Genomic DNA, 13,115 nt, shown 5'->3' on the forward strand with positions numbered 1-13,115 from the left:
GAAAGTAAAACCCTCCCCCCTACACCAACTCCTTAGCCACGCATTCATCTGCTCTATCCTCCCATTCCTATACTCACTAGCACGTGGCACTGGGAGTAATCCAGAGATTACAACCTTTGAGGTCCTGCTCTTTAATCTGTTACCTAGCTCCCTAAATTCTTGATGCAGGACCTCATCTCCCTTCCTTCCTATGTCGTTGGTCCCAATGTGGACCACGACCTCTGCCTGCTCACCCTCCCCCTTAAGAATGCCCTGCAGCCGCTCAGTGACATCCCTGACCCTGGCCCCAGGGAGGCAACAAACCATCCTGGAGTCACGTTTGCGGCCACAGAAACGCCTATCTGTTCCCCTTACGATAGAATCCCCTACCACTATTGCTCTCCCACTCTTTTTCCTCCCTTCCTGAGCAGCAGAAGCTTACCTGGTGCCAGGAAGCTGGCTGCTGCTGCCTTCCCCTGGTAAGTCATCCCCCTCAACAGTATCCAACTTGGTATACTTGTTTGAAAGGGGGATGTCCGCAGGGGTTCCCTGCACTACCTGCCTGCCTTTGTTGCTCCGCCTGATGGTCACCCCCTGTGCAGCCCTACCCTGAGGCGTGAACAACTCGCTAAACGTGCTATCCACGAGCCTCTCAGCATCGCGCATGCTCCAAAATTCATCCACCCGCAGCTCGAGCGCCGTAATGCGGTCTACAAGTAGCTGCAGCTGGATGCATTTCCCGCACACATGGTCGTCGGGGACACTGGCAGCGTCCCTGACTTCCCACATGGAGCAAGAGGAGCAGAACACGGGTCTGAACTCTCCTGCCATGAACTCCTTTAATTAATTTAAACATTTATTCAATACCCAGGAATCAATCTAGTGAACCTTCGTTGCACCACCTCCAAGGCAAGTATATCCTTCCTTAGGTAAGGAGACCAAAACTGTGCACGGTACTCCAGGTGTGGTCTCACCAAGGCCCTGTACAATTGTAGCAAGACTTCCTTACTCTTATACTCCAACACCCTTGCAATAAAGGCGAACATGCAATTTGCCTTCCTTATTGCTTGCTGTACCTGCATGCTAGCTTTCTGTGACTCTTGCACGAGGACACCTAAATCTCTCTCAACACCAACATTTGAAAGCCTCATTTAAAAAAATATTCTGTGTTTCTATTCTTCCTACCAAAGTGAATAACCTCATATTTCCCTACATTATACTCCATCTGCCACCTTACTGCCCACTCACTGAGTCTATCAAATCCCTTTGCAGACTCTCTGTTCTCCTCACAGCTTACTGTCCCACCTAGCTTTGTATCAGCAAACTTGGATACATTACACTCGGCCCCTTCATCTAGGTCATTAATATAGATTGTAAATAGCTGAGGCCCCAACACTGATCCTTAGGGCAACCCACTAGTTACAGCCTGCCAACCTGAAAAAGATCCGTTTATCCCTACTCTCTGTTTTCTGTCCATTAACCAATCCTCTATCCATGCTACTATATTACCCCCAACCCCATGAGCCCTAATCTTGTGTAATAACCTTTTATGTGGCACTTTATCAAATGCCTTTTGGAAATCCAAATATACTACATTCACTGGTTCCCCTTTATCTACCTTGCTAGTTACATCCTCAAAACTCTAATAAATTTGTCAAACACGATTTTCCTTTCATAAAACCATGTTGACTCTGCCTAATCATGTTATGATTTTCTAAGTATCCTGTTACCACTTCCTTAACAATGGATTCCAGCATTTTCCGGACGACTGATGTCAGGCTAACTGGCCTGTAGTTCCCTGTTTTCTCTCCCTCCTTTCTTCAATATTACATTTGCGACCTTCCAATCCACTGGGACCACGGGACCGAGGTGCCCTGCTATGCCTCTACTTAATAGACTATTAAGTAACTTAACAGATAAAAACTTAAGACTTTAAAAAAAAAATCACCAACTACTCCTCCTTCCCTTGCGCTGAAATCACTTTCCTTGCTCCCTGACACTCGTGGGCTCTTGGGCCTACCTTTATCTGCGGCCGCTCCTCGCTCTCCCGCAGGTCCACTCTCGTGTCTATTAACTTAGAGACCTTGGGTTCTGTGGCCCCACTCCTCCTTTTCAGTCAGACATCTCCACCGCCTTCCTCCTCTCCACTGATTCCTGCGCTCACAAAATTCCTCCACTCTGCTGGCGATTCACTCTGTTTGCGATCTCCCAGCTCTGTCTCCAAGCTCTGTGCTCAAGCTCTACATGTTGCAAAGTAATATTTGCTCTTCAGCCTGGTAAAAGTATTGTCATGTGTGTGAAGTAGTGGAAGCATTCTCCGGCTGATTAACAGTCTGACTGGCCGCATTAACGCTCCTTCCATGGCCATAACCATCTTTATCCCAGCCGATAGGATGTTTGGTCTTATACGGCAGGAGTGTTTTAAGGGCTCCCACAACCCATACGATGATGTGGGGCCACTCGCGCCCAGAGGACGCAAATATCCCGCTGGGCGTCAACCCAGAATTCAAAGCCGACTCCGCTCGCCGGGACTGTTTGGAGTGGGGTCGAACCTTCTGGCACAGAGGCGGGAATGCTACCACTACGCTAAAGGCTCACTCCTGTTGTGAGGATGTATAGATATCAAGTTTAGCTTTAATAACATGTCATGCAACTGTCCTCCAGCTTGAGGACTGTCCTTGTCAGTTGTCTCCAGCTGCATCCGATTTTCTTAAGAAAAAGTGCATCTTGGAGTTTCTGTTTTAGTATTTGGCATTTGTTAAGAGCTAGTTGCCTTTATAATCTAGAGATCACACACTGGACAATACTTCTACCAGGTTGAAGAGCAAATATTACTTTGCAACATGTCGAAGGGAATGGAATTCTACATTATTTTGTGATTGGCAGCCATGTAAAGCAACCTGCTGCCTCTCACCGAGTACCACCCAAGTCTCGGATGTGTGTTTTCAAGCTTTGCTTATAGTCTGTTTTGGGGATTTTGAATCCTAGAATGATACAGTATAGGAATGGACCATTTGGTGTTTTTTCTCCTCATGGATCACCTAGTCTTTCTTTCTTTCTTTCTTGCAGTTATTAAATTCCCTCCATCAGGTCACTCCTTATTCTTCTCCGCTCTAGTGAAAATGTCATAATTCCTAAAATCTCTCCTTCGTATCTGTAACTCATACCTCGTAGCATCCTAGTCAATCAATGTTGCACCTTTTCCAATGCTTTTTATATTCTTTCTATAACATGATACCCAATACTGTGCAACTACAGTGTGGTCTTGTACAAGCTCAACATTACCTTCTTATTTTTGTATTCTATGGGCTGGATTTTACCAGCCCTGAGGAGGCGGGACTGCTGGGAAAATGGGAAAAATTGGGAGTGGGTCCGAACCCCGCTCCCAACCCGTCTCTGAACCATCTTCCCGGGAGGCGGGTCCCTGACTCACGCAGGAACCTGTCTCCAAATGGCAGGAAGGGGATTAGAGCCAATTAACTACCTATTAACAGGTAGTTAAGAGGCTTTTCCCCATTTTCAGCCTGCTGATGCAGGCTTCCCAACGTCGGGAAACCCCGCCAGGGTCAGCGAGGCAAGCTGTGGGTCGGCTGCAGTGTAAGTGTGCAAATGACAGCTGCAGAGGGAGTGTGATGGGTGCAATGGTGCACAGGTAAGTATGACAGGTGAGAGAATGTAGTGAGAAATATTTTTATTCTGTTTCTATGTATCTGCAGGTGACAAGATTTGATGTTTCTGTGAAGCCTCATCTGATCGGGAGAATTGACAGATGGCTTCTGCAATTTCACATGCAGCTGCCATCTGTTTTCTCCTAAGGAGAAAGTCATTTTTTGAGCCTGGGTGCAAGGGCTCACCTTTGGACAATGATTGTCAGTGTTTGACAGCCCCTCAATGCTGTCAAACACTGACAATTCATCTGTCAAAAAATTATGGGGCACTGTCCCTTTAAGAAAACTGGCAGATGAAGTGTCATACACTGACGTCATCTGACACTGGCTTTCCCTTAATTGGCCGGCAAGCCCGCAGGGCGGGCTTAATGAGGCCAATCAAGAGAAAATAACGTCTATTTGTCAGACGTCGCTGGGGGCGGGACTAGAACCCGGAACGCAGCAGTCCCGCCCCCAACTTGTCTCGGCAGGTGAAATATAGCCCTATGTCTCTATCTACAAAACCAATGTTTCCATTTGTTTCTTTTATGGCCTTATCTATTTGTACTGCCACCTTTTTAATGACTTGTGCATCTGCACACCAAGGTCCACCTGCCCAGCCCCTGCACTTAAGGTGGACTTTGTACCCCATTCTTGTTTTCAAAGTAAATTGTTTCACAGTTTTCTATATTGAATTGAACTGTACTTCACATCTATCTGCCCATCATGCTAATATATCTATGTTCCTCTTCGCTTTCTGCCCTCCAATAATCTCTCCGCCTATGTGACCGCATTCCCCTTAATTCCAAATGCCATCTTCTTTGTCATAAGTTTCTTGTGTGGTAGCTTATCGAGTGTTTTTTGAAAGTCCAGTTAACCCGCATCCACTACATTGCTTTACTTTTCTGTTATTTTGTCCAAGAACTCTATGGGGATTATTTTGGCCAAAGGGTGAAAACAGGCACTAAATGGGTGCAGTGCTAATAAAACACTTGTTTGAAAGTCTGGATTTAGTATGCAATTTTGGTCCTAATTGCTGATTACAATAATCTGAACTTTCCTGGAGGTGCTAAACCAGAAACCTGCAGATTTAGCACTCCAGTGCTGATTGTTCACGATTTTCGTGGAGCAGTACATGTTGGCTCCTCGCACCCACTTCCCCTGAGGATGTGGGGTGCTCTGGCTGGCACACAGCGACACATTGCAGGATGGCTCAGGGACCAAGGGAGAGGGTGCACAGATTCTCTGATACGACACTGGCGGTCCTGGTGGAGGAGGTCCAGAGGAGGAGAAATGTCCTGTACCTGCAGCGAGGGGGGGGCGGAGGATGTCATCTCTCCCTCCTCGCCCTCTCTCCTGCAGCAGCTGGATGTCACCTCTCCCATCCCTCGTCCAGACCAGAGGGGACATCGAGCAAAATGCCCATGACCATTACTCCCTTTCTCCTGGTGACTCCTATAAGGCAGATTAGCACAGCACTTAATCTTTTTTAGGTGAAGTCCTCAGGGAATTTCCGGTATAAATGTTGCTCGAGTGTTGGTGAAGTCTTGACAAAGTGTCCCGATGTATTTCAGACGTCCTCTTCACAGCTCCGGCAGCAAAGAACCTGAAATGGAGTATATCCCTTAAAGTAGCACTTGACATCGACATCAACGCTGTGTTTATTCCCAAACAACTGGTTGCTGTAAGGAGAGGGAATTAGTTGAAGCGCTAGCCACCAAAATGCCGTGCAGCCTCTTTAATGAGCGTTAGCAGACTTTTTAAGTGACAATTAGCTGTTTTAAGGAGCCTCCTGAGTGTTCGTTCCTAACACTGGCTTCAGCTCCTTTACCATAAGAACATAAGACATAAGAGCAGGAGTAGGTCATTTGGCCCCTCGAGCCTGCTCAATAAGATCATGGCTAATCTGATCTTGGCCTCAACTCCACTTCCCTGCCCACTCCCCATAACCCTCAACTTCCTTATCGTTCAGAAATCTGTCTACCAAGATGATGTCCTGTGTAGAGTGCTGTCTAAACTTGCAATGGAGCTTAAGACCCCCATCTTGGCCACCTCAGAGGCTCTTTAGCGCCTAAAGTATTCAGCAAAATCACCCCTATAGGGTTGGTCAGGTACAAACCTGCATTTTAGAAATCTGTGCTGACTGGCCCTGATTTAACTCGTGTTTCTCCAGGGGCTTAGTACTTTTATCCCATAATACAGACTAGTAGATTACCAACAACAACTGGTTTATAATTTCCTGCTTATCGCAGTCATCTTTTTTGAAGAAGGCCACAATCTAATTCTCTTGCATAATATTTCTTTCCACACAATTTCAGAAAATTACAGTTGGAGTTTCCTCTACTACTACTTCTCTAACTTCCCTAAAAATCTTTTGGATGTAAGCTATCATGTCCCACTGATTTGTCTGCTAGAAGTAACTTATTTACGACCAATTCTCTCTACGTAATAAGCTTCACTAACTGTTTTACACCCACCTCTAGTGGTTCTATAATTTCAATATCCTCCTCCTTTCTGAAAACTGAGGCAAAGTACATCATTAATATCTCTGCCATTCCCTCATTATCCACTACTTCACCCTTGACTTCCTTCATCTCTTCATGCCCTGTCACTGAGAAAGTAATAAGGAGAATATAGGACTATCAATTGATTCCTTAATTACTATGGGGGCGATTTTGTGACTGGGGGTGCGTTGGAGGCGGGACTGCTGCTTGCCGGGTCGATGTCCCGCCTCCATCGATTTGTGGCCAACCCACGCTATTTTCTCTTGATTGACCTTGTTAAGCCCGCCCAGCGGGTTTAGCAGGCCAATTAAGGGAAAGCCGGTTGCAGAGCATATCAACGTATGATGTTTCATCAGTTAAAAATTTTTGACCGATGAATTGTCATCGTTTGACAGCTCTGTGAAGCTGTTAAACAGTGACATTCTCTGCAGATTGATGAGGTCTTGAATACAAGACCCCATCAAACTTCTTTCTTTAACAGAATTGAGATGGTTATTGCATCTGTGAATGCAACGGCCACCTGTCGATCCCAACATGAGGTGTAGACTCTCCGCATACAAGATGGCACGGAGGTGGGTTGGACACCCGCCCCCAAATTCTGCCATTTTCCCGGCAGTCCCACCTCCCCAGGGTTGGCAAAATCACCCCCTATGCTTAAGAGTTTTGAGTTTGGGACATGTTAGCTTTTTATTGGAAAATGTCTACACTGAGTCTTAAGCTCTTAATTACCGGGCAATTTTGAACAGTACTAATACATTTACATTTAGATGTTACCAGTGAATTGTATTTACAAAGTAATTTTGGACACATCCAGTTAAAGTGTTCTTTATTCTGTAGTACATGCTACACATTTAGGTTTAGTTCACAGTTCCTGACTCGTACCTCTATATTGCTAATACAAAATATTGAAATCTATACTTTATACAATGAAAGTTAGGAGGTCTTAAGATCAAACCTTTTTGCCTACAATCTTCTGTTTTTAAAAAAAAAAAATATCTAACTAGCGGAATTCCGTGGTGGTGTTCATGGCAAATTGGAGAATATGCTGATGGCAATTTTGATACGAAGTGCACATCACGTGGGTGGTGGGCAGAGTGTTTGCACCATGGGGATAGGGCTTGGGTGGGATGGCTGTCGGTGTAGGGATCGGGTGCTAGGGTTTGGATGATCAGCCATGATCTCGTTGAATGGCGGAGCAGGCTCGAAGGGCCAAATGGCCTACTCCTGCTCCTATCTTCTATGTTTCTATGGGCTCAGTGGCGCTACTGAGAGGCCCGAACCATCTTCATCGTTGGGCCTCATTTCAATTTGCATAACAAGCTGCCACAGCACTCAACGGTGAGGGGCAGAGTTGGAAACCTAGCAGCTCCTCTGCAGAAGTGAAACTTTTAATGGGGGCTAGGTAATCCTGAGGGAGGGGGGGAACACCGAGTGCCCAGCAGTGTGTGGGCAAATCAGTGCCACCATGGCTTCTGTTCGCTTTTTCGAAGGGGCCTTTAGTTTTCTGTTTAAGGACTGCTGGTTAGGCCACTCTACATGCAGTGGCAAAGAAACAGCAGGATGGATGTGTGTCTGTGTGTAATTTACATTGGCTCTATGGATATTAGTTCTGGTTGGGTTGTTGCCTCATATTTGGACTAATTCTGGATTCAACATGGGAAACACTGATGTGCTAACTGCACAGGGTTTAATTTTGTATATACTTGTATGTCAAATGTAGTAACCGTTGTACATCTGATGCAGAGCAATAATGTATGGATGATGCTGCTGCTGAATTAGGATCAAATTCATTCCGTGCAGTTCTCTTTATCAGGCCAGAAAGGTCAATGTTGCTTTTTCACTCAATACATCTGCCTACCTTTAATTTTGTTTTTTCAACTTTAAAAAAAACTTGAACAAAATCTTTCCCAAGTAGAAATGATTGGGAAATATTGTTTTATATTAAATAAATGTTAAAATGAGGCATTAAAGAAAAAATGAGTAATTTTGCACAACTAGTTTTCTTTTTATATGTATCATTTTATTTTTTTCTCTGCAGAGAAGGCAAGTGAGACGAATTTGTTTCTACTGTTACCTTCATCTTAGTTTGGACTGCCATATTTTCACATTCATAAACTCTGAGACTTGGATTTCTCTGCTCTTACTATGGTAACTTTTTTGTATTTATGGATACCTATTTGTTTATCATAATGAAATGTGCAATAATACTATATAAAATGCTTATTAAAGTAATAAAGTACAATCTGGACATTGGCTGTATAAGTTCCACCTATTAATTTATGCACATATCTCAAATCGAGATGATGGCTGGTTACTTATTGCAATGCTGTTCTATGTGAGAGAGAATAAACTTTCCTTCCTTCTTAATAGAGATACCTCAGTTGCAGTCAGTGACTTTAGATGACTTTGCAGTAGAAAACACATCATAAGAACATCAGAACATGGAGCAGGAGGAGGCCATTTGGCCCCTCGAGCCTGCTCTGCCATTCAATAAGGTCATAGCTGATCTGATCTAGGCCTCAACTCCACTTTCCTGCCTGTTCCCCATAACACTTGACTCCCCTGTAGCTCAAATATCTGTCTATCTCAGCCTTGAATATAGTCAATGACTCAGCCTCCACAGCTCTCTGGGGTAGAGAATTCCAAAGATTCATGAGCCTCTCAGAGAAGAAATTCCTCCTCATCTCCCATCTTAAATAGGCGACCCCTTATTCTGAAACTATGCCCCCAGTTCTAGATTCCCCCACGAGGGGAAACATCCTCTCGGCATCTACCCTGTCAAGCCCCCTCAGAATAAGATCGCCTCTCATTCTTCTAAACTCCAATGTGTATAGGCCCAACCTGCTCAACCTTTCCTCATAAAACAACCCCTTCATCCCAGGAATCAACCTAGTGAATCTTCTCTGAACTGCCTCCAATGCAAGTATATCCCTCCTTAAATAAAGAGACCAAAACTGTACGCAGTACTCAAGGTGTGATCTCACCAATGCCCAACAGGGTACTGAATTTGGATGATCAGCCATGATCTCATTGAATGGCGGAGCAGGCTCGAGGGGCTGAATGGCCTACTCCTGCTCCTATCTTCTATGTTTCTATGTATAGGTGTAGCAAGACTTCCCTACTTTTATACTCCATCCCCCTTGCAATAAAGGCCAACATTCCATTTGCCTTCCTAATTACTTGCTGTACCTGCATGCTAACTTTTTGTGTTTGATGTACGAGGACCCCCAGATCCCTCTGTACCGCAGCATTCTGTAGTCACTCATCATTTAAATAATATTTTGCTTTTCTATTCTTCCTGTGGAGGAATCAGTTAGAAGACCAAGGGACTAGTTTCAGATTTTGGATGCAACATTAAATCCTATTTAAATCAAAGATGCGTAAAAGGACTTAATGATTTACTTAATAAACCACTCAGTGACATTGGACATACAGCTTGAAGAATCAATGAGTTACGCTGAACAGACTTTCTCGGTGGTTTATTCTCCTTAACCACCAAATCCTGTTCTTTTATTTGTTTGTAGCACACATCAACTGATTTAGGTTTTTATGTGTGAGTGTGTTGTCCTATGCATTGATTGTGTGTCTTAATCAATAAAACAAAAACACTAGACAAGTTCTTTACATTTGCTGTGTATTTTGGCCCAATGATTGAATGTGTTGCTTTTAAAAAAAATTAATAACCAGCCTTGTTTCTTTAATTGAAATAAATTGTTTGGTCCAATGTATAGGCTTGCATGTTTGTCATAATGCAAAGTGTTCATGTCTTTCTGCATTGACCATTTGTATTTTTGCCATGAGTTTTCTTCATTTGTGCATATGTGTATGAAGTGTTTTTGAGTTAGTCTGAAATCCCCATGTCAAAGGAGTTGACCTCCAAGGGCAAAACCAGGAATTTGAAACTGGTTAGAACCTCTGAATTCTGATGATCGGACGAAAGGCTCAGTTTCACTTCCTCCTTGAGAGTACAGTCCATCAAGAGGTTTATTTTTACAAGATGATGAAATCAACTGAGTTTGTTTTGCTCGAGCCTAGAATTTTGTGTATCGCATCTTCACTGAGTCTTGCATTAAATCTAGAGACTTTCCTACAAAGAATAATTGATCCATTATGGATCTTTTATATACATAATATATTAAACACCTTGTGTGTAGGGCGCACTTCATGCAAGTGTTGCACTTATTTCCTGTAACACTTCGCCCATAATATCCCTATTGTTTCAAAACAGCGTATCCTCTGAATCAGAGTAACACCACAGAAAATCTGCTAATATATATATTTTTGTAATTTATATTTAATTGTAACTAAAGATATTGATTGCTTTAGAGGGTTTGGTAGACTAGCAGGTAACTGTGAAATCCAGCAAGCGGGTTACTGCAAGTGGGAAAATTGTTAGTCCCGTTTGGGGGCGATTTTTCCACTGGAGACGAGATGGAGGCGGGTTTCGGTTTGGGTGGGTTTGAAACCCTCCTCCACTGATAGGTTTCAAAAATTTGCGATTTTTCCCATGATTGGCCACTTGATATCCGAGGTGTGGGATGCCCTTGCTCAATTAGTGTTTTGGGACTGAAACCCACCTCTGTTGACAGCACTTTTCCAGTCTGATTTTATGGCTTCTTGCTCCCTTGGCTCATTCCACAGCATTTCTGCGTCTCCTGCACCACCTCCAACACCTTTTGAGAAACCACTATGTCCAATTCCAAGGCAAGGGCCTACCCGAGGCTCTCGGATGAGGCGCTGCAAATGTTGTTTGAGGGGGTGACAGCTAGCAGGGAGGTGCTCTTCCATTCATCTCGGAGGAAGAGGCCTGCCAAAGAAACCAAGGCTGTGTGGGTACAGCTGGCAAGGGATATAACCTCCAGATCTGTGTGCAGATTGGAGGACTGTTTCTGTGTATTGAGGAAATGCCATCCCTGTTGGAAAGCATTAAAATGATTTGAAGCCAAAATGTTGGCGTTATGCCACCTGTTCTTTCGCCTTGGGCAGCTCCACATCGCGGGCACCGCCACACTTGCGTTGTCAGGTTGGTGGCCTGAGTGAAAGGAGGCCAGAGAGTCATGTCCATTGTCAATGATGGCTTAGGATAGAGCCAAGGACATGTGCCAGCTTGGGCAACCTATGCAAATCTGGCCATGATAAGTTCATCCCTTGCATCCCGGGTAGCCATGTGCTCTCGTGCTGCCGCTGGTTGATACACCGGTGCTCTGACCTCCTCCTCCTCCTCCTCATCTGAGGTCCATGCAGGAAGAAAACAAATGGTTCGCATGCTGCTTGTAGATGCATCCTTTGAGGAAGCGCTCCTTGCAAGCGGGGAGAGGGTCTTCCAAGGAGGTCCCACAGTTGATGGAGTCAAGCTGCAGCACCTCTGACTTCGGAAGGCCTTCTAAAAGTGCTCAGAGACCTTTTAAAGCCAAGGTCTGGCACCTGCAAGTAATCCTTGCTGCAATAAACGATGTCTTGTTAGACCTGCAGCAGTGCGGAGGCCACCCACAAGTCAACCCGTCAAGTTTAGCTGGCGTGGTTTAGGAGGGTCGTGGAACACGCCGAAATGCTGGAAAAATCACGAGGGCCTCTCAAAATAGGCTTAGAGAGGCCCTTAATGAGCATTTAAGGATCTTTAATAGCGCAATGGCCAGTTGAAGGCAGGAGCGTTTCCCGACCTCCAAAACCGGCACTGGCAAAATCCCGCGGAGGCGGGTTCCGAACCCGACCTCTTCGATTCTGATTTTCCCGCCTCCAAACCCGCCTCCTCTGATGTCAGAAAATCTCCCCCATAGAGTATAGAAAAAGGTGCACCCTCTGAATTTAAGGTGGCAAAATCTGGTCACTAGAACTGCTATTAGACTGTGGAGAGACTAGGCAGTTGTATAAAAATGCAACATTGTAATGGGGACCATGGCTATTGGGTCCTCTAGTACAGATTTGCTAAACTACAGTGTAGTCAAATGGCATGTATTCAGTTCATTATGCTGGGAGAGTGGCTATATTGTAGATTGATCAGAAAATACCCGACAAAGCATACATTCTTATAGTAATTTCCCAAGAAAAGGATGCTGAGTGGCATCAAATGCTATGGAGCTGGGCACCTGAGCTGTGATCTAGTATTGTGGTGCCCAGCAGTGACCAGCTCCATAGCATTTGATGCCACTCGGCATCCTTTTCAGCACTCAATCCCAGTCAATAACCTCAAATGGACAGTCAGGAATGGTTGGGCGTTGGATTTTCCAGTCTCTGATGTCTCCTGTTTGGGATCAAGGATAGAAAAGGCAGCCCAGTGATGGGGAAGCCTGTGGGAGCCACTTCTTGGAAATTGTAGCTGAGAGACAACTTTGTGGAGTCGGGTCTCAAGCGGGCCCTCTTGTTGCAAAATATGGAAGAAAATACATGCATATAAAATTACATAAGCAAAAATGTATTATAAAAATTCATACTCTTTCTCTAGGTAGGCTTTTCTCGTGCAGTCTTTGCCACACCGATAGCCCACAAGTTTGCGGGATTAATGGTGCTTTTGGTTTCTTTCACCTTTATGCAGGCGTTTCAGTCATTGCTGAGCAAAGTGTTCGAGGCTAATTGACTGGGGAACAGAAACGCGTTTGCCAGCTTTTGATTGTTCCTCTGCCAGCTCAAATCTCCTCCATGCCTCAAAAGGGCGATGGCCAAATTAAAATTTGATAGAGAGATCAGGAACAGCATGGGATAGCTGAAACAGTATGTGGGGCAGGAAACGGACGCCTGGTTTGGGCTCTGTCTAAAGTTATGCAAGGGCTGCGGTTGAGCTATATAATGAGTAATCTCTTGCAGGTACCAGTTGTAGCACATTTAATGAGGTAATTGTCAGATGAATATCTAACATTGTCTAATTTCTCTTGTACCTCAGGGCCTGAGGTTCCAATCTGGAGCCGGGGTGGAGAGCGGACAGATTGTGGGGGGGGGGGGAAGGGAAGTTTAAAGGGGTGACTACCTGCTTGACCTAGAAGTACAGCCT

General features: G+C 44.8%; 1 protein-coding gene across 2 annotated transcripts in view; it reads left to right on the forward strand.

The window, feature by feature from the left end:
- Nucleotides 1-4,091: 4,091 nt before the first annotated feature.
- The window catches only part of LOC147122683 (interleukin-15-like), a 39,592-nt gene continuing 30,568 nt past the window's right edge, over nucleotides 4,092-13,115 (forward strand). The window contains exon 1 of one of the 2 annotated variants that reach the window (XM_086009023.1): nucleotides 4,092-8,278. The gene's annotated coding sequence lies outside the window, so the exon portion shown is untranslated. The remainder of the gene's footprint in view (nucleotides 8,279-13,115) is intronic. The other variant, XM_086009014.1, reaches the window with a different exon arrangement.

This window comes from Somniosus microcephalus, chromosome 2 (genome assembly GCF_052327205.1).
Source record: "Somniosus microcephalus isolate GS21.2 chromosome 2, FLI_Smic_1.0, whole genome shotgun sequence".
NCBI lineage: Eukaryota > Metazoa > Chordata > Chondrichthyes > Squaliformes > Somniosidae > Somniosus > Somniosus microcephalus.